The sequence below is a fragment of the Rissa tridactyla genome, chromosome 2 (assembly GCF_028500815.1).
Source record: "Rissa tridactyla isolate bRisTri1 chromosome 2, bRisTri1.patW.cur.20221130, whole genome shotgun sequence".
In the NCBI taxonomy this organism is placed as follows: domain Eukaryota; kingdom Metazoa; phylum Chordata; class Aves; order Charadriiformes; family Laridae; genus Rissa; species Rissa tridactyla.
Window position 1 is genome coordinate 144,327,034 of NC_071467.1, and position 22,802 is coordinate 144,349,835.

The 22,802-nt window shown below is 38.2% G+C and overlaps 1 pseudogene; it reads left to right on the forward strand.

Moving 5' to 3' along the window:
* The first annotated feature begins 12,045 nt into the window (after positions 1–12,045).
* LOC128905113 (ATP-dependent translocase ABCB1-like) overlaps positions 12,046–22,802 on the forward strand; it is a 31,612-nt pseudogene continuing 20,855 nt past the window's right edge.

Below are 22,802 nucleotides of genomic sequence, written 5' to 3' on the forward strand. Positions count from 1 at the left end.
GAATCATAGAATCATAGAATTGCTGAGGTTGGAAGGGACCTTTAAGATCATCGAGTCCAACCTTTAACCTACCCTGACAAAAGCCACTTCTAAACCATGTCCCTAAGTGCCCCATCTACCCTTTTTTTAAACACCTCCAGGGATGGTGAATCCACCACCTCCCTGGGCAGCCTATACCAATGTTTAATAACCCTTTCAGTGAAAAAATGTTTCCTAATATCCAATCTAAACCTCCCCTGACATAACTTGAACCCGTTTTCTCTCGTCCTATCACTTGTCACCAGGGAGAAGAGGTCAGCCCCCATCTCTCTACAGCCTCCTTTCAGGTAGTTGTAGAGGGTGATAAGGTCTCCCCTCAGCCTCCTCTTCTCCAGGCTAAACAACCCCAGCTCCGTCAGTCGATCTTCATAAGGTTTGTCCTCCAGACCCCTCACCAGCTTTGTAGCCCTTCTCTGGACACGCTCCAACACCTCAATGTCTCTCTTGTAGCGAGGGGCCCAAAACTGAACGCAGTACTGCGAAAGCCTGCACCAGTTTCAAGCTGAGTTTACCGTTCTGGAAGAAGGTAATACAGCAGTGTTTTTCACACATTTCTTGTGCCTCTTGCTTCATTACCTTTGGAACAAGTCTTTAGAGGGATGTCAGCATCGACATGACCTTGTCAATCCGAACCACTTTCCAAGCATAGGCCACCAACCGTGGGAATAAGGAAACAAGAAGCACTTAAGCTCAACAGTCTGATAGCGCTCCTGCTGAAACAACTAATCAAAACAGAAGTCTCAGAAGAAAATCAGGGTTTAAGTCTAGAAAGCCTTTCTTACTGCAGATTCTTTTCAGGGTGTTGAATACGACAGTGTCCTATAGCCCAACATTCTCCAACATACTTACCCCTACAAGGGCGTTTTGCTGTTCCTTATGCAACAAATACCTCACTACTATGCCCTTCTATAATTTCTGACATAGAGGAAGAGCATAAATAAACTCCAGCATTCTCCCTCCCCTCAAAAGATTCTGAAGGACTATTTCTCACCAATACCATAGACCATGTGCCATCTCCAAATGAAGACTGTAAATCAGTTCTGGATCTCCACTAGTCTTTTCTTCAGGCATTCCCTCAAAGTTCTTCCGGAACTACCCCATATGTCGGGAGATGTTCAACAATATTCTACCCTGACATTGACTCCCCATCAATCTAGCTTTAATGGAACCAGTTCTCCTTCCTTATGAGTAAGTCAGTCCTTTGAACCTGCTTTCTTGCTGCTGTACTTGTGTAGGAAAATGACCTTCCTGGTAGCATTCATTTCTGCAATAGACTAAAGATCTCCTTGAAATATTTGTTAATGAGTAATTCCTGTAATCATAGTACGAATAGAGATACAGTTAATCTCTTCCTCAAGATGTATTGTTTATTTGTACATTTATAACTCTTTCTCCTATTCGTCTCCCTCAAAATTCAATCTACTTTGTAGGCCTGGTCATTGAAAGGGAAGAAGATGACAACTTGGAGGAGAGGAAAAACATGGCACGTGGCCTATGAATACAGGGTAAAAACACTCAACTAGCAATTTTTATGCAGAAAGTGCCACATTATAAATGTATCTATAAACAGTCTCAATAACTGTTACTGTCAAGTACCCAGTCTTGTAGATAGATTATTTCGAACAATGTAGTTTAGCCATACATTCAGTCTGTATTTCTAAGACAGGATGGTATCTTTTTTCTAGTTATTTTAATGCAGTAAACTGAAAACAGAAAGTAAGAAACAGGACCAGCGGCCACTTCAAATCCTTTACTGTGAATTGCATGGAGTGTAGAGATGTAGAGATTCTCAAAAGTAGAGAACAGGAAGGAAAAGAGCAGAACACACAAGGACAACTATCTTTAGCAATCCCTGTTATTGTGAGTACATTTGCTTTTGTCTTTGTATGCCTATTCCTGCGTACATTTCATTACAGCTGTACTCTGTTAACTAAGGAGATCAGTATACTAACGCTGTTGCTGTAGAGGTCTAGGACAGGACTGCAACTAACAGAAAGTGAACATTCATGCCTAAGCTCATTTCCCTAAGCAAGCCCATCTCCTGCAGGGTTAACAAAGGTCTGGCCAATGAAGTCTAGGGCACAGTTCATCCCATTCTAGAGTTGCTGTCACTAGCTGACCCCATTAACAACAACCTCGTATTGTATCTCTTCACAAAAGGATATGAGCATGATTATCATAAATACCTACATTGTCAATGCCTTAGTGTAGTGAAAATGAGTCTTAGAACCAGCGCTACAAAATGTTTCAAAAAAGTAGATGTATAAACACTAGCTGCAGCTTTGTATTCACCAAGACAGAGACATTTTTTATGGAAATACTACAAATTGTATGGGGATGTTTTAAAATGCCCAAATATTTAAATTTATCGATAGTCTAGATAACCTAAAAGACTGTGTCTGCATATATAATGTCTGTATAATCTGTGTTTTAATAGATTCACTTGAAGTGTCCGTGGGTAGAAATGATACCATTCATTTGCTTAGTAAAGTAGACAAACATGTTAACAATTTTTTTGAATACAACAGTTGTTCTAATATAAAATAGCATGGTCCTTACATCATCTACCAAACAGGAATAGTTTTATGTCCATGTTACTTCTGATTTGGTTCTCAAATCACATGAAAATAGAGTAAGTGAATAATGTGATTAATGTGGAATCTAAGAAAAAAATTAAGTTCAGGATATGTAAGATGTTAAAATGATGTTGAGGGAGAAGGAATGCATACCTATCTGACATAGTAACTCCTAGTTCCTACCTATTTTTCAAGTGTCCTTAATTAGGTCAGCTTTGTTTACAGCAATATATACAGAGTCAGGGCAGAACGCAGAAAGAATTAAGTTACTGTGGGTGTAAGGTGACTAGCAAGTCAGAATTATCTATTCTCCATTTACCACTGAGGCTCTGACAAGCTGTTTGGTTAACATTGGCCTCACACTTTTTTCTTCCTAGGCATTCTTGACTTTCCCCAATATTAATTTATTCTTACCTTCACTTGTATGTATACCACATTTTGTACAGCTTTTGTTTGGGATTAATCAATGTGTTTGTTGTACAAACTCTTCAGTCATTCCTTGACATGCACATAGTTCATAGTGATATAAATGAGGTTGATGGAATATGGCATTTCCATGTTGTTCAAAAGATAAACAAACAAAATTTATGCACACATTCCAAGGGATGGGTTGAAGAAGTCACTATGGAATTATGATGTTTCCCATCCACAAAGTGAATTCAGCATAGAAACTCCTAATTTAATTTAAGGTTTCCTAAGATTTTCTGTTGGGTAGCTCTATAGAAGATTTATCTCCATGTACCTGTCTATTCTTCAGTGTAAAAGAAGATGAGAAATTAAAGATGGGAGTTATTTACATATCTGCTAAACCAGAAACAACTCAGACATTACTCTTCTTGCATGCTACAGTTGAGAATTACAGTTCAACATGCTAATGTTTCAAGGTTCAGCTCGTTAACAGTACATTCAATGAAGCATACATCAATCTAGTTTTGCAGATCTTTATAATTTAATTTCCTGCAGTTTCCTGAGGAGCTCAATAAATCATCACAAACTTAGTTGCTCATTTGGCTCTCATTTGAAATTTTTCTTTTGAAGACGTGGTTATTCCTTCTAACTCCCATTCTCTCATTATTACCTATGAGACTTTAAAGATAGAAAACATGTATGTGCTTTCCACCTAAGAATCTTTCATTGATAAAGTATTTCTAAACTATCCTTCAGAATTTCTCTAGAATTCCTCATGAAAAAATGAAAAGCTAGGAGAAATTTCTGTGTCTGAACTTTCACACCGGTTTTCTCTGCGTTCATGATGGAAGGTGTATATTTTCTTCATTATCACCAAAAGCTATTAATGGATCATTTTTTTTTCTGTGGCCATGTCTTTAATTTGCCACATGATGGCCTCATTTGTTCAGACAATAGTAAAGTTAATGTGCATTTTCTTTGAGAAATTTCTTTTTCTTTTCTTCTTCATGTATATCTTGTTCAGCTCGATATATACAGTGTTCTGTCTAATCCAAAAAGCAATATTCTTATGAGCTTTTGGTCACTGTCCAGGGTCCCCACTCTCTTTTGTGCCCAAGGGAATAGTATTAATGCACAGTCCTGACAGCATTGCTACCGTGTCTTCTGAAGTCAGAGGTCTTAAGACCTAGAAAAGGGCAGTAGACATTAACTGCTCTTCCCAGCTTGCACTACATTAAGCAGTCCTACTGGAGGCAATCAGTGATGGTAGATAATGTTTATCTTAGCATTTAAATCAAAGGCCTTTCATTTATTTCTTCCTAATTCAACCTTATTTGTCACAAAATATATTAAGATAAAGGCGAAAGTTAAAGAAAAGTCTTCCCATGTATTAAAAATATTTCTGTGTATTACAGGAGCGAAGAGGTTTTCATTTAGTCTGGATAATTTGATTCCAGATAGAGAGTTTGAAGGCCATTTTCCTGAGTGAATTACTTCTTTAAGAGATATTACATTCAACACCACTATCATTCTACATTGAATTTCAGGTGTCCTATAATTTTTAAAGAACACATATAGAAATTTACAAAATAGGGTATTAAAATGCTACAGTTATGTTAAAGTGAAACTTTTCACTTGCAAGTCGACAAGCGTTTTACCACCAACATCAGTATTTTTTACTAGGTGAATTTAGTATTTCCTGCTAATAGAAGATAAAAGCATTCCATAATTGCTTGATTTTGCAGCTGTGGACAGGAAATTCGATGTTTGGTTCAATTTAATACACCACAGACTTTAAAACAGATGTACAATGCACTTTTATGTCACCTAAATTAAAATATTAATCTTAAAATAAGTTAATTATATAATTGGAAAAACTGGCTGCCATGGGGATACAGAGATGATTTATCACTCTACACTGAGGAAAAATCTTTTTCTAGGATGAGATTGCTTCACAAGAAGAGATGTCTGGTGAGTATATTCACGAGTATCATAAAGGAAAACTGTTCTGAGAATGTGATCTCTACACAGTTTAAAACTTTCAGCTCCCAGCTGTAGAGGGAACGTACATCCATCCAATCAGATGTTAAGAGTTCAGTGCTTGAGACACAAAACCAATGTTGACATTTCTGAGAAGCCTCATGGAACGTTAACCCAACCTTCTCTGGCTGCTGCTGCTCATCCAGCTTTAGGAGTTTATGTGTGTGCAGCTGTTAGTGCAGTTGAGCAATGGCCAGGACTACAATTTTTGTGCTATCACCTCAAGTACTGCCATGGTTGTCTCTCTCCTCTCCTGCCTCTCCTGATGAGGGAGGGGGCTGCAGCAGCTCTCCCCTTCCCCTCTGCCACCTCTGCCTGCCACTGCATTGCTGTATGGCCCTCGAAGGCCACCCTGAGAACTCATAATGAAAGGAAAACACTTGAGTTCCTCTCACATCACCAAACCTCATTCTGACTGTCCAAACATTTTTTGATTTTATTTTGTTTTTTCAAATGGTTCCTTCTCAACCAACACTACCAAGCTATCAAAAGACAGCACTGGTTTTCCAGATATAAACACAACTATCCATAAAACTTTGAGGTGAGTTAATTCAAGAGATAAAATATGGCATAGTTTAAATCCTATTATAAAACTTTGAGGTGAGTTAATTCAAGAGATAAAATATGGCGTAGTTTAAATCCTATTATAAAACTTATGTGTGTTATCTGTTACCTATTATAAGAGTAGGGCTAAAGAATCTTTATGATCATTTGTCATTAAGTATATGATTTTCTGCAAATGACCTCCATCTTCTGGGCACAAGATGTACAAAAGGGACCACACTGACTCCCATTCAGCTTGATCATGGATGGCCGAACAGTGATAACAAGAGCACTTTCCCTTGAACAGTTTGTGGTGGGTTCACAGGCCAGTGTAAAGGTCTGCTCCAGGAAATGGTGCTTTTTCAGTCATCCTGATTACTTGTGAACCTGTTCACTGTTTTCCATATTATGCAGTAAAAGATACCTAATCCCCATGTACCTTTACGGGAGAGGGTTTAGGATGGTTTGAATGGGATTTCCAGGCACCAAAAACTGCCCCATGTGCATAGTAGAAGTGGAAACAGTGACTCATCCCAGTTAGGATTAATTAAGAGTTTATGAAGCTGTTGACTGGCGCAGTGCTTTGTGTCCTTTAAAATGACTTGCGCTGGTGACAGCAGGAGAAATACTAGTATTTAATCTGACACTGAACTTCTTAGAGCTGAGAGAAGCTCCATTGCAAAACCATGGAAAGAGTTTGACATTTTACCTACATCTTTAAAATGTGCTAGATGTGTTTAATTTTAACTGGAGAGCACGGGCTGGTCAGAGGGAGAGCTCAGTTTATTCAGATAACAGCCTTCTCATGCCTCCTTTCTGATGGTTTATAGGTCAAGGGACCTTGTTAAAGCTCATGTTTCCTCCTTTTTCATGCCAAAAAGGAGATATTGAATTCTGATTTAGACAAAAAGTTTTAGAACATTAACAAATTATCCTGAATTTGTCCATGGAGGGAAGTATAGTAATTTATCGGTTTAGTGTTCGTCAACTTACAGTCTCTGGCATGTCAGAATAAAGCTTACTGTTACCACTGCTAGTTATACCATACCAAAAAGCTGTGAAAATGTCAGGTAAAAATAAAACATCTCATGTTTTCTCTTTGAGTTCGTTAAAAAAAAAACACCTACAACCAAAACCTTTATTTCTCTCTGCAAACAAGACAGACTTTAACAACATTCTCAGAGCCTGGCATATTTCAGAAGAAGGCAAATGAATACAAAACTGTGTCATATTTTAGAGTGAACAGTGAAAGTCTGGTGCAGTACTAATTGAATAAGATGCCTATTTTCATTGAAGATTGCACTGCTCATTTTACTGAGCGTGTTGCCTTCCAGTCATTGCTGGGAGTACCCAAGCTAGAGAAATACAGTTAAATCCCAAAGTGGCAACTATGAATAGAACAGTTTATTTTATCTCTGTGTAGGCAAAGACTGACTATTGTCACTTTTTAATCTAAACCCAGTACTGCTTATAATGGCAATGCGATGAATAGCACCAAAAAACCCCAATCCCCAAACCCCCAGCTTTTCCCTACAATAGAGTCAGATAAAGAGCAGTGGTTTAACTAACCTTTTTTCAAGAGGAAACCTTCAGTATGAACCTTCAAATTTCCCAAGCAGAAGCAAAACTCCTAAATCATTTTAGCACTGTCTGTTTGACATAGATCATCTTCCAGCCCCTTAAGCCACGTTAATAACTCACAGGGTATCGCGTGACAGGACAGGACACTGCCCTGCAAACTCACAGTAATTTTTCTGAAATTCCACCTGTTCATTTTTTCTTTCTAGTACAAGCCTTCTGACCATCACAAAGCATTGCATTCTTTCTGCCACCACATCCACCTTCTCCAAGTTTGTTTCATTTTCCCCTCTTTGCAGTCCACTTCTCATTTTAATAGCCTAGTTTCTTCCAAGTTCAGTTCTGTAGGTTGAATCTTATGATTAAGAGGGACCAGCCTGCCCGACTGCAGTCTAATCATCCAAAATCAAAGTACTCAGCTATGAGAGGTCTTTGACAGACAATTGGCAGTAATGTCAGATTAGCCCACCCACCTAATTTTCCAAAGCTACTTATAAATTTGGTCAACAGCTACCACTAGGCAAAGTTTGCAAGACGACTTCTGCTGCATTATTAAAATCCCACAGTAGATTTAGCTATAGCCATTCTTAATACTTTTTCATAGGAGCTGCAATTTTAAATAAGTCTTACATAGGTAGCTTGTAACCTACAGCAAGACTGTACGGTTGGTTTTTTTCTAAATAGGCTCTGAATTAACACAATACCAAACCAGAAGGCTTCTTGGAAGTATTTTTGACAGTGTTCAGAGAAATGCACTCAGATTACATTAAAAGTTCTTATTTTACATTCCTGTATCTCCTTCTTGCATTTGAACACAATTAAGAGACAGTAGGTGTATTCATAATGCATTAAGCTTGCTTTGATGTTTTAAGTGCTCTTCCTACTTTAAATACAATCATAATTTTTTATCAGTAGGGACGAGAAGAAACCTGAGAAACTGAATATGCTCAGCCTGTTTACAGTGGTATGTTTCATGCTATTTGTGTGTTTAGCAATCACAGTCTATCATAATGTTTAAAATCTATTATTTTTATATATGTATCTCTACTCACGTTGCAAAGCTATACGAGAGGCACTTGGCTGTTTACGGTATAGAGTACTCAGAGATCTGCAATGGGAAGGGAAAATGGAGGGGAAAGGAAAGAAAAGGCAGACACAGGAGATAGAGTAAGGTAGCTTAAAACGTTGGAGGTTTTTACTGCACCAACTATGTCCAACAGATGCTGACATAGATCTATTAACAGATGGGTGGAAAGGGGGATATAACATGGACCTGAAATGTATTTGCAGACACAGAAAGAAAGAAAAGGGAAAGAAAATCCCCAGCGTAAGGGTAGCGTAGGGCAGAAAATTTATCTCCTACACTAGCTATACTTTCATAAGCACCTGGCATCACTGCCTAATGGAATACTCTTTAAAAGGCATTGTCAGAAACAAGGGAATCTTAGCTTCCATTTTCAAGTTATTCGTTTGCAATTGATTCTATCTTATCAGTATTATACTAATTGCTAACTAGTCTCTTCTCAGCCACTCTCCCACTCAAATCCATATCCAGGAAACAATAGGGAAGAGTCACAACAGATTTTACAATACAATTGCATTCATTTTTCAACAGGTGATTTGGAAGCACACAGTTTTAATTTTCTTCTTTCATGTGTAGGCCACAATATTTTTACCTTTTACATAGAGCAATCATCAATAACGGGGACCTCAGGAGGTCATCTGGCCCAATGTCCTTCTCAAAGTCAGGCTAAACAACAAAGTTAGAGCAGGTTGCCCAGGCAAGTTTGGAAAATCTGCAGCAGCTGCAGTTCTACAGCCTCTCTAGGCACCTGCTTGACCACAACCATCTGAAGAAGTTTTCATAACATACCATAAGAATTTCTCTCTTTACATCTTTAGTTACCTGCCCCTCTTGAGGACTTCAAATGAAACTGCATATGAGATATTTGAGTTATCCTGGAAAGGAAATGACACGGCAACTTCTGTACTATTTCACTCCCATTGCTAAATGTATGACGATTTAACAGATTAATTCAATTTCATGCTCAACTAGTAGCAGACTTGGGATTTATTCAGGTTTAAGTCTTCATCTAACAGAATCTGAGGTAGCTTTAGGAAAAAAGTTTTCTTTTGTAAATGAAAAGATTTTCCAAGTCTCCCAAATACCTACAGAAAACTAATGCCCATTTACCTCCTGACAGATAATTCCAGCATTTAAAACAAACCTTCTTCCTGCAGAAGATGGAAACGAAAACCACTGCTGCACAATATAGGAGTGATGACAGCAAACATCACACTCTCCACATTCCCAGTGCTTGCACTGCATTCAGCAGAGCTCCCATCTTTCTTCCCATTTTCTGAAAACCTGCAGGAAACTAGTGGCAAGAATTCACACATAGGAGAAAACAACAATGCACATAGGTCCTGGGCTGCATAGGGAAGAGTGTGGCCAGTAGGTCGAGGGAGGTCATTCTCCCCCTCTACTCTGCACTGGTGAGGCCACAACTGGAATACCGCGTCCAGTTTTGGGCTCCCCAATTCAAGAGGGACAGGGAACTACTGGAGCAGGTCCAGCGTACGACAACTAAGATGATTGAGGGACTGGAGCATCTCCCTTATGAGGAAAGGCTGAGAGAGCTGGGACTCTTTAGCCTGGAGAAGAGAAGGTTGAGGGGGGACCTTATTATGGCATACAAGTATCTAAAGGGTGGGTTGAAGGAGGATGGTGCCAGACTCTTTTCATTGGTTCCCAGTGACAGGACGAGGGGCAAAGGGCACAAGTTAGAACATAGGAAGTTCCATTCAAGTACACGGAAAAACTTCTTTACGGTGAGGGTGACAGAGCACTGGCACAGGCTGCCCAGGGAGGGTGTGGAGTCCCCTTCTCTGGAGGTTTTCAAGACCCGCCTGGATGCAGTCCTGAGTAATGTACTCTAAGCAATCCTGCTTTAGCAGGGGAGTTGGACTAGATGATCTCTAGAGGACCCTTCCAACTCAGAAGTTTCTGTGATTCTGTGATTCTGTAATTGCTGCTTCCCCGCACAGAGGACAAGAAACACTAACTGCTTTGATTCACCAGAAAGACCAGGGCAACTCCATTCAGTTAACAGCCACAGAAAGACCCAAAGGTGCCGAAGGTGTACCCTGTGGCCCCTACCTACGTGCCAAAAAAGCCAGCTTCCTTCACTGAAGGGATTATTTCACAGCCATGGGTTTCAGACCATCACTACGGACTAGGGGAGGAAAACCTGCTGATCTTTTATCCTTGGTTTGAGTGCCTCTGGAAATCACGTCCCCAGACTGGTTTGAGCACTCACACCTATTTTCTGGCAGTGGGGCCAGACATGTCACGCTCAGACTGGTGTCTCCAAGGAGTACCCCAGGCTGGCACAGTGACACGGGTGCCTTGTAAGAGCCAGAGGATGCTGAACGCAATCACTCCATTACACATCCACAGATACAATTTTAATCAAGGATTCATACTTGTTATTATGGAACAAGAAAGAGGTTTTTGCCCACTTTTCTCTTTCTGTTCTTCCTCATTTGGAGCATAGGTAGAGGGTCAAGCTGCTCCGAGCTAACCGTTCCTCGGCACTACCCTTCCAGGGCCTGAGAGGTGATTTAGCACCCCCGTACAAGGAGGATAAGGTATCCCACAGTTAGTATGAACTGAGAGCCTGTTTAGAGGTCACTGTGGTGATGTGGCAGCACATGGCACCTGCCTCCATGCATGTCCAGTAACTGAATTTAAGAATTTTTTTGGCTTCAGCAAGATGATGAAACCCCAGGGTGATTATTTTCCCTGTATTTGTATACTTGTGTACAATAAAATGTATGACGAAACTCTTACTCCCCTTAGTACGTAATCATATTTCATTTCTTTATGACCATTGTTTCATGAGAAGTATTAATAAAGTAAAGCTAGAAAGAGTAGACATCATTTTTATACAGCTTTAAATACATTGGTCTTGAAACTGCTTACTGTGGTAAAGACCCACCAGCCCCAAGTGTAGACCTATCTAAGATACTGTAAAAGTAAAGGAATTGTTTAGATATTCTTAGATTTTATTTTTTAAATTTCAGTTATAAATTTAAATTCCAATTGCACACAGTTAAATTAAATGCAAAATTTGTTTTAAAATATTTTTTTAACATTTAATATTTCTACATATTTTATGAAAACCATTATTTTATTCTTAAAACAATTATTAAGAAGTTACTGGTTTATGTTGCGATTTTACAATTTTATGTATTAAAATTGTCTTGATTTACTTTTTACTGCCTCCTCCTGCACTGTTAACACTATGTTGCCACTCAAATGCATTCGCTGTAATTAGAGAAGTTTTCAGCACAGTTCTGTTTCCACTTTCAGTTTCGAGACTCCAACTGGCAGGATAAAATTCTGATGGTGGTGGGCACTGCCATGGCAATACTCCATGGAGCACGTCTCCCCCTTGTGATGATCATCTTTGGTGTCATGACAGATAGCTTTATTACTTCAGAAAGCATGACTTACCCAGGTAAGAACTGTTGTAGCTCCTAGTTGATGTCATTGACATATGGCTTTCATGCAATAAAAAATTATTATTATTTGGAAAAAATAAAGAGCAAAATAGCAGCTCACTTCAAGCTATTTATTCCCAGGGAAGTAGTTTGCTCCTATGCTGTGGGCCAGATGTGTCACTGGTCCACTCACTACCATAAGAAGCGACAGGGTTTTAATTTGACCATTTCTGTATTTACTCCAACCAGTCTCCTGTGCTGTTACAAGTAGTTCTCTAATTAACTGAAATGCTAGTCTTGAAGGAAACTCTTTAAGGAATTATAAGTGGGATTAAGGAATTAGATAAACGGATGAATGAGAAATGGTAGAAGAAACAGACAAAGGTAAAATGTGTCATGCTATGCCTTGAAATCGGAAGCTGTTTTTAAACAAAACTATATAGGTAATAAAGTTCGAGTTATAAAAAAAATAAAGTAAAAAATCAGGTGCAATAAATATATAACCCAGCACAAAAGTTATTAGATATTTCAATATATCAATATCTAGATTTCAATAATAAAGAGGCTCCTAGTACAAACCTACTTCTGCCATTTGAACAACAAATCTTATCATTTAAACATGAGTTTTCTTTCCTTAAACAAAGCTTTCTCTTCTTCCCCCTAGATTTGAGAAAGTTCTTCCAAGTTTATTCCACTTGTGCGACTTAAATGTAAAATTCTAACCTCAAATTATAAAAAAAGAGTTGGTTTTAGAGTTCAGGGTTTCTACAGAGATTCCCCTTTTCCTGCTCTTTGGCTTTCTCATTTTCATCGAAATCAGAAACATTTTGACTGATGCCTAACAAATTTCCTAAAGTGTTAGAACTGATCACACGCAAAGCCCCAAAACTACTTTTTGTTCTCCATAATTAAATGGCACCAAATCATTTAGCAAAGTCAACTAATTACTTACAATCTCTGAACCACATTTTTTTCTATTAGTTTACAAACTTTTTAACGGACAGTACCTAGGAGACCCTAGTAGCTGTACGAAAACTATGGAAACAGATTTTACATAACTCCATCCGCTAGTGAAGTTTGGATCCAGTGTTATGAATGTGAAATGAAGTTTCTTGTAACTCAGACCATCTACTGCCTTTCTTCTCCCCTATGCAAAACCCTCAACATCAAAAGCTCATGATAACTTCTTAGGCAAGCCATTTATTCACTCCATGTTCTTACTGCACAGGATCACACGTTAAAAATTTGTGGATAATAAGTGAAATTCTGAAAGACATCCCTTAAAGACAAACACCTTGTACTCTACCAGAAATAAAAGAAAATGAGATGATTATTAAGTCATGCATGATGGAGTTTCCATTAGATTTCCAGGTTTTCAGTTTTCATTTAGTCTTTGCCACTACAAACACAGAGGATCAACAACCTAAAGGTCGCCCAATTAGTAATTGCCATTGGGAAGGTAAATCAAGTACACTTTAGTATCCTTCTCTTCTGTAAGAACAGACAGTGAAGCTGAGAGACACCAAATTTAAAGCTAATAAAAGAAATACTTCTTGTATGCCCAACAAATCTGCAGGGGTCATAATTAAAAATATATAAATTAGGCCAAGAATTTACTATAGTCGTATATTTTTAACATTTTCTGACTGGACAAAATTGAAATAGGGACTGAGATGCAACAATTGGTCTGATTACACTGTATCTCTGATAAGCTGTTTCACATTCGTTTAATAATGTTTTTTCACAGACTTCTAAAGTGTTAAGCACCAGTAATTTCCAGAGACAGGCTGTGGGGACATGTGGTGTCATTGTCTGAGCAGTTTGCAGGTTTACGGCTGGAGGGGGGTTGTTCCTTTTTCTCTCTCTGTCTGCCTATACCCTACCTCTTCTTTTGTCATCCTTTGCCTTTGTCAGGTTTTCTTTCTGTTTCCACTTTTTTTTTTTTTTAAGTCCAAGCTCCTCTTTCTTCATGCCCCTTTCTAAAATGGAAAGAAAACCCTAGTCTTTTTGTTCAACCTCAGAGAAGGGCATTTGTTTTGTAAGCAAGCAGGGATGGCCTGCTCCTTGGAGGGAGTATGAAATCACAGATGGCAAATTCTACACTTGTTGCACAAAACCCGCGGCATAAGATAAAAATTAAGAATTATTGATATACAAATTATATGTCTCAATTTTGGAACTGGAATCTAAACATAAACTTTGGGTATATTTTTCATGCAAAAAATCTGGCAAAATCAGAGCTATACTTTTCTTAACAGTTGTCATCGAACAAATATTCACTTTGTCATATATTTTTATTTTCCAATTAATTTTTACTAATCATATTATAAAATAGCTATAATTAGTAGGGATTTTGAACCAAAATTAAATTTGTTCCACTGTGTTTTAGCATAAACTATATGTTTGTAAAATGCATAAATTCTGTTTTTTCCCAGGTTTTGGTGCTTTTTATAGATTTTCTATTATGCAGACAATGATTAAGAACACATTCAGCTACTCATTTAATTTTAAATTATTCATTAATGTACTAATATTTTTTTCAATTTAAATATGATATATTTTGTTTATGACATGAGTAAGACATCTTTGGCATTCATTTGTAACAAAAGTACTTAGAATAACTTTCCTTATTGCTTTTTCTTTTTTTTGTATGTGTTGAGCTTTGTTTTGTTGCAATTATACGAACAGTACCTAAACATTATTTTTTTTATTTTTCCCTAGGAAAATTTTTAAAAATAAAACTAACATTTCTCAAAGACAGCTATACAAAACAATTAGTATGATAGCATGAGAACAACTAAAATTCAATGTCTCTATCTTTATTAAACTAAAGTGAATATCCTGAAATATAACTTAGTTTTGTTTTTACATCATTTAGGTATTTTTAAAATTCCTGTCTTAAATTTTGTTCACCGTATAAAGTATTTCTAAGAGTAAATGTGTCATTATAAGCCTGTCTTTTTTGATCTCTGTCTTCATGGATTTTGAGCCATTACTTTCTAAATTAAAAATGTTGTATTACTTTGTGGAACTTTTATAGTAAATTAGCAAAAGACAACAACTGAAATTTGACTCTGGAAGAACTTTAAAAATATTCATTGGACACTGAAGAAAGAGAAATGGCAGCTAGCCCTGTTTGGAGTAGAATTAATTCAGTTTCCAATTGTTTTGTTTCCTTCAAGAATATATTATTACACTGGAATAGGAGCTGGTGTTCTTTTTGCTGCCTACATTCAAGTTTCATTTTGAACACTGGCTTCTTGTTGGCAAATAAAAAGAATCAGACAATAATTTTTTTCATGCCGTAATGAGACAGGAGATTAGGCGATTTGATGTAAATGCTGTGGGCGAAGTCCACACTAGGCTGGTGGAGTAAGCATTAAATATTAGTTAATTGCCAACTGAGTATTAATTCTAATGATTGAAAATAAGTTGTAATACTTCCCTCAGAGCAATGTTATTTTATGTTATTAAACCCCTCTGTAAGTTATGCTGTTGTTTATCCGGATCCTGAGATGTGTGTGCATCACTGAAATGGAGCCTGAGGAACAGAGATGTGGGGGAATGTAGCCCCCACATGGCTGCAAACTTGTAGCTGTGTTGAATTGCAGGTGTTAGAAACATGATGGAGCACTGACAAAGTGTACTGTATCCAAAGAGTTAATTTCTGTCTTTTCCATACTTTCTTATTTGTTTGGATACAACTTGGGGTTTTTTTTCAGTGATATCTCCAAGATTAATGAAGGAATAGGTGAAAAAATGGCAATGTTCTTTCAGGCAGTGGCTGCCTTTTTCACTGGATTTATAGTTGATTTTACAAAAGGTTGGAACTTAACACTTGCGATCCTGGCACTCAATCCTGTTCTGGGATTCTCATCAGCTCTCCAGGCAAAGGTAGGCAAAAAGCACGAGTTTTCAGTATCCTGGTAATCCATATCTTCTTCTAATCCCGTTTACTGTTTGTAAAACTTGAAAATTCAACCTGGCTATTAGTGAATTTAGACCTCGCTCGCTTGCAGACAGGTGAGAATAGGTGCATGATGACACTGGTACAGCTGACGAAGTGCAGTGCCCCCCCTCCATACCCAGCTATCCTGCTGCAAAGTTTATGTAAGTAGAACATGCCGTCAAACGAAAGGGTAAATAAGTGGTACCTTTGTCTTCTTTGCTGGACTCCATGACAAATACACCAAAATTAGGGAGTACTGTCAATAAAAATAAATAAATACAGAAATGAAGTAAAATGGCACAGCTGAGCTCGTGGCAGTAGCTGGCAGTAAGTTCTGGCATGAACCTGCAGTGAATCTGGTTTCCTGTGATAACGCCCGTCTGTGTGCCCTGACCCCAAGGGCAGGGGGCCATTACCCCCGGGGACAGCACAAGGACACGGACAGCCGCAGCCAGCACACCATGAACTCTGCTCCAGATCCTCCCTTTGCCATTTGATCAGCTCCCAATAACTTACTGAAAACAGCACGTGAGAAGTGGATTGCAGACCTCTCTGAGAGAGAAGAAGACTTCATCTGTAGAAATATAATCTCTTTTGTCTAGGACTTGCAAAGGGGCATCAGGGTGTCAAGTACCAACTGGCTACTGAATTTCAGAGACACCGGCCAGCCTTGCCCTTTCGGCGAAGATGAAAATCCCAGCCCTATTTAACACATGCAGTCCCTAATACTTCACAGCACGAGTGCTCTGCTATAGCTTCATCTGCAGTGTGTCGGGAGCATGAACGTTCCCGTGCTTCTTGGGCAATGGATTGTCCTGACACAAACCAGAACTGTCTGACGGTGGTGGTACAAGTATTTCTAAGTGTAAGGGATCTTAGTCAGCTCCTCCAACTTTCTGTAATGATGAAAGTATAGAAGAACTGAAAATCCGACCTCATTTTTTGGCAGCAGATAACATGCATGTTTCTAGTTTTATCATTTTACGTGATCCAGGCATTGTCATGATGCCCTTCATCTAATTTCTGCCTTGTCAGTTAAATGTGGAGTCTTTTATAAGACTTTTTAAATAAAACAAAGCAGATAGATGGGAAATTCAGTACAATAAATTAAGAATTCGTAGGCATCAGAACAAAGCTCATTCAGGTATTGATTGAATGGTAGTGTTAAAACATTTTTCTTCTACACAGATAATTTCTGCATTCACTAACAAAGAGTTACTGCATATCCAAGAGCAGGAGCTGTTGCAGAGGAAGTTCCAGCAGCAGTTTGAACTGTGGTAGCATTTGGAGGACAGAGAAATGGAAAGGTGAGAATAAAGCTTCCATATGCTGGCTGTTTTTATAGTAGTGACTAAAGAGGTTTTAAGTTTTTTTATGTCTTTGCTACTGATTTTTTTCTTTTCTCTTCTTTTTTATTCATGTCAAAAAGCATCACAAAACATGCAGCGATGCAGCCCCTTTTGAAAAGAGTATATGGTTTTACAGGCCTCGTAAATCCAGTGAGAGCTGTAAGCAAAAAAAGCAGGCACATGAAAAAAAAAGACAAGTATAGCATTAAGGTCACAAACCAAGGTCATGCACATGTATTTATTTGTATTCTGCTATGGAACATCATTCTTGCTATCTTTTTGATCTTTTGTCTGAAGATAACCAGCATGACACAGTTTATTTACCCATAGTCTTTATCTACGCTGATAGCAGGTTGAACATTTTGTTGGAGAGCTTGGAGTATGACAGTGTGATTGAAGGTTTGATTCCCTTGTTAGCCTGTCTGCTTATGAGTTCACACCTGTGATAGGTCAGCAGCTCCTGAAGCCATCCCCTCCGTTACTCTCAGGTGCCGGGGTCTCAAGCTAATACCTAAGGGTCTTTGAGGAGCAGGCCATTCAATCGGTCCCACTTGTGACGAAGTGTGTAAATCCATTTTATCCGCTCCAGGGCAAAGCCAGGCAGGTGAGTTTATATTACCAACACACTGCAGAAAGCAGCTGAGAAGGAGCTTTGCTCTCATCTGCTCAGTGAAAGCAACTGGTGGAGCAGGGACAGCAGGAGCACCTGCAGCCAGGCTTCTGCAGCACATGAGTGCAGAGCAAGGGTTATCGCTGGTCCCTGCAGCAGTCCACATTCACTGTCACAGCCTCTGGGACACTAGCAATTTACACTGTAATGTAAGCTTGGTTTAATACTTAAGTATGATTAGGATAAAATGCAAACAAGCCTTCATTTCCAACACCTGAAATGAGTGGCAGAGTTGCATATGTTCAGAAAAAACACCCCCACACACAAATAGTCAGACCCAAGGCTGAAAAAATCAATCAGGAATTAGAGTCTTCTTCTGGTGTGACAAATTTAGTTTCACACAAAAAAATTTCCTGTTTCCTTAAACATTTCGTTCTGTTCTACTATCCAATCTAAACCTCCCCTGGTGCAACTTGAGGCCATTTTCTCTTGTCCTAAAGGAAGGGGCGTAATCATGAACACAAATTTCTGTTAGTATGCAGTAGCTGGATGTGAATGTGTAGGTTACTCCTTCCTTTTGCGGATGTTTTAGATTATTTCCTCTATTCCTTAATGTACGCCAGTGAAGACTTAAGGCCCTGAGCATTTGCATTGGTTACCCACCCCTAACAGCAGGTCTCCCACTGGCCTGGACTGGCATCTTCATGCATCTATGAGTAGTTGCAGCTACTTTGCAATGAGACCTGTTATGCCTCTTTATATGGTAACATTAATGTCTAAGATTTCTTAGCCCTGTATCATGTTAAAATTTCATTAGAAATCTAAACAATGCGATTTTTCCCCTTTTCTTGACATGTTGTTCTGCACAGGAACCTCAAATTGACAGTGCGTCCAATGCTGGCTATAAACCAAACCATGTTAAGGGTAATTTGGAATTCCAAAATGTTTAATTCAGTAATACTGCTAGGCCAGATATGGAGGTGATACAAATTCCTTTTAAGATAACTTGATTGCCTTAGAGAAAAACAGTTGCTATAATTAAAAAAAAAAAAAAGTAGTCCTAGAAATAATGGAAACCTTTGCTTTTATCTAGAACTGATAACATGTTTTAGCCAGAACTGGTTATTTAACTAAATTAAGAGTCTGCCTTCGAAAATAAAATGTAACTATAAGAAATCTTCACTGAAAGCTAAAAGATTGGAGGTCCTTATAAGTGAATCTCTAATTGTCGTAATATTCATTTTAACCCAGTAAAATGTTATAGCAGTATACTGAGCTCCCAAACTGTCCACACTGTAAATCTGGTAAAGTATTTCTCTGAGAAACTGGCAGCAGATCCAACATCCACTTTATTGCATTTACAATGGAAAACTTGCCCTTCGAAGGAAGAGATTGTTTTGTTGGAGGGCTCTCACTAAGGTAAGTCTAACTGGGGAAGAAGTCTCAATGCTTTCTGAAAAGACGTTTATTAAGAATGTCTTGCAAAATCTTCTTTTCCAGTGTGAAGGAAGTCTGCTTTCACTTACCTATAAAAGGGGATCAGTTCCCATTTTGTTCAGGTAGAATATGAAGACAGAGAAGGGCAGGGCTTTCTTAAGCAACTTTTAAAGAAATAGACAAAGAACATATTCCAGTTTACCAGTTTCTAAAGAGATCAGTTGAAATCATTTGGCACTTATTATCAGTAGCCACTGGAATCAATACAAAGACTACGAAGACTACTATTCTCAGTGAATTCAGCATCAGGTTTCTAAAATGTTTATCAGATTATCTAGTATTAGAGAAGAGTTTTGGTTTTTACTTCTTCCTCTAGCTATTACAGGAGTTGCCTTTTTGGCACTTAATCCAGTTGAGTGGAGGCCAGAAGCAAAGAATAGCAATTGCCCAAGCTCTGGTTTGCAATCCTAAAATTCTTCTGCTTGATGAGGCAACGTCAGCTTTGGATACCAAGAGTGAATCAGTTGTGCAGGCAGCACTGGACAAAGTCAGTATTGATCAATGGTGAAGCGTTTTTGTAAGTGCCTCTGAAATTAATTTAGTGGCATTATGGATAGGACTGAATTGTAGCAGGCTTTCCTAAACCAGTTTTAGTCCTCAGAGCAGTGGAGAGCTCAACATGGGCTAAGAGCTAAATATTCCCAAGCAGTTTTGGGATATGTTCTTATTAACACCCAGCAAATTAATTCAAAACCAAGTTGTGGGTGTCTTCAAGAGCAGCTGCTACATGTTGACTGCTGTCTAGGCCTAACTTATAAACCACATAGACAATTGAAAAAAAAACAGCCAATCCTGTATTTCTTGTTGTGTGCCCTAAGCAAGTGTATGAACCTTTCACAAAATAGTTACACCTGTTCCTCAGGCTGAATCAATCACATTCGTTGGTTATTTCCCTCCCTCTGTTTCTCTCTCCCACTGTGCATTATGCTTATGCTCTGGGCGAACACAAATTCCCACCATTGCATAAACATTTTCAGCAATGATCACAGTTTATCTATGGACAATATCTTTAGAAAACATTTTTCCACCATACGCTATTCTGCCTCAGGAGAAGTACCTTACTCTACCCACTGTGCTGCAAGACTCAGACAACAGAATCTACTTTCTCATCCTCAAAGATATTTTAGTCCCTAATGCTTAATTGGACACCTAATTGCTGCTAATTTCAGCAAGAGTTAGACTCTTAATTCCTGATAATTTACACTACTCTCTGAAACTACTGAGCCGGCACTCAGGGATCTTTCTCCCAACCCATGCCCTGTAAAGTGAATCCCAGGGACAGGAGGGCAGGGAACTGCTGACTGAGACGTATTTGGTGAGATGCCAACTCACTGCTGCAATATAAAACTTATACAGCTAGTTTAAACAAGTTACTTAGCCTCTCACCTCCCCCACCTATCTTTGAAATATGTCGTATGGTGAGATGAATCTCCCTGTTGATGTTTCTGGCAGAGCGCGCCAGAACGACTTGCTCAGACTGGACTAGCTCTGTTGATCTTAAGCAAGACAAAGCTAAGCTGTTGTGTGCCAGGCATTCATTTGTCCTCCTCTTGCCTACTTTTTCTCTTCCTCACTGTGCTGAGCGTGTACCTCTATAGAAGGTTTACATCAGATGTAGAGTAGACCCCTTTTCCCTGCAGGCTTTACCAAACCTCTGCTGAATCTCTGTTTGCTCTTTCTGTGGATGGGGCGTTAAGAAAACGCATGCCCTTTTTTATAGGATGGCTTGAATGGCTGTTAAAATTCTTAAAATCTTAAAGTTCTTAAAATCACGTGACAATATTAGGCTATCAGATTTAGCTGGAAATTCATTGAGAATATCCCACATGTTACAGCTTTGTCTTTTATTTTTTAATTGTAAAACACTTATTAAGCCATTATTCTAGCAGTTCAAAATGTTAAGATTTTTAAACTGAATTATATAAAGCTTGGATTCACTTTTTGGGTCATTGGATATTAATACCGATTTATCCCAGTGCACACTCACAACGTGCCTGTAAAAATAACTTTGTCATGTCAGACTACATACTTCTAGGATTTATTTTATTATTCACAAGTAATTAAAAAGATGGAAAAACAATGTAACAGAAGTATGACATTAAATACAATTTCAGATAAATATTTTCAGCTAAGTTAAATGAGTTATTTAGAGCAAGTAAAATTGCTAAGTGATTAATTTTTAATATTTGTGAAATCCTCTGAAATAGAATTGTCACTGACATGCTTAATGGTAGATAGTATTTTTTCAGTGGAAACTGGATACATAAACTGGGAAGATATTGAAGGGGCATTTTCAAAAAAAGAACCTTTAGATTTTTGTGTTTAGAAAGTACTAGTCTGACATGAAAAAAACAGAGTACCTTAATTTATATTTTCAAATAAAGTATGTTTTGCAGTATTAGATTTAAGCTACATTTTTGCTTTAGTTTACCTCGGAGGAACTGAGAAATATTGTCAAATTCAAAATTTCTTGGTTGAGAATTCTGATCTTTACTAGAACATCATTTACAAAGAAAATTTTTCAGTTAAAATATTTTGTTCAACTCTAATATGAAGACGGGAAATATTATCTCTACCTGACAATACTAATGTGAAGTCATTGTTACTCTGTTTCCAGGTCAGGAAAGGCTGCACTACGCTTGTTATCGCTCATCGTTTCTCAATGGTTCAAAATGCGGATCTTATAGCTGCACTTGAAAATGGTGTTATCACATAACGAGGGACTCATAATGAATTAATAGAACAGAATGGAATTTACTACAAGTTTGTTAATATGTAGGTAGCTTTTTCACAAAAAGTTTTTCATAACTTTTATCATATTGTGTGCTATTGACCTAACTGGATTGAGTTGCTCCCAAAGGTACCTCCAGTTCTGCAGTGTATTCTCAGTAGAGAAACTCTGGGGGAAAAAAAATCTTCCCTGAAGAGTGCTAAACTTCATATTAAGAAAACTTCAAATTAAGTAAAATATGCAAGTTTAATTTAAAGTTGTGACTTACAGGAATTCTAAGCAAGAAAGTTTCTTTATAAGTACGACATTAAAAACAAAGTGTGTGAGAAGGTAAAAATTAAGATTGTGGGGAAAAAATCAAGTTCTGGAGCTGATTGCTTCTCAGACTACTTTTCCAAATCATAGAATTATAAAACAGCTGAGGTTGGAGGGGGCCTCGGTGGCTCATCTAGTCCAACCCCCGCTGAACATGGGGCAGACTCTGAGGTCCGAGTGGGTTGCTTAAGGCCATGTCCTGTTAGGTTTGGAATACCTCCAAGGATGGAGACTCCACACCCTCCTCAAGTCATCTGCTCCAGTGCCTCCCACCTCATTGTGAAAACTCAAACTCTTTTATGCAAGTACTTTTGCAAATCACCAGCACCTTATTGACTCAGGCTCCTGAAGTTTTGTCATTCAGACATAGTCTATCTTGAATATTTTTATTATCTCTTGAGCTGTCTCCTGAACTTCTCAAGCAGTTTCTCTCAGGCCTTAACTTTGAAGCGACTGGAAGTCTTGTTTCTATTCTTCAAGGCTCCCTCATGTTGAAAGTCCCTTTTACTGACTTTCTGATTCATTTTACAGAGGGTTTCTGGTGGATCTCTTCAGTTACCTTAGTTAACTCCCATGTATGTTTTCAGAACAGTTTAATGTGACAAAAAATTAGAAAAAAAATCTCTGTGTCTAAAAGGGTGTCATCCCTTCCCTTCTAAGT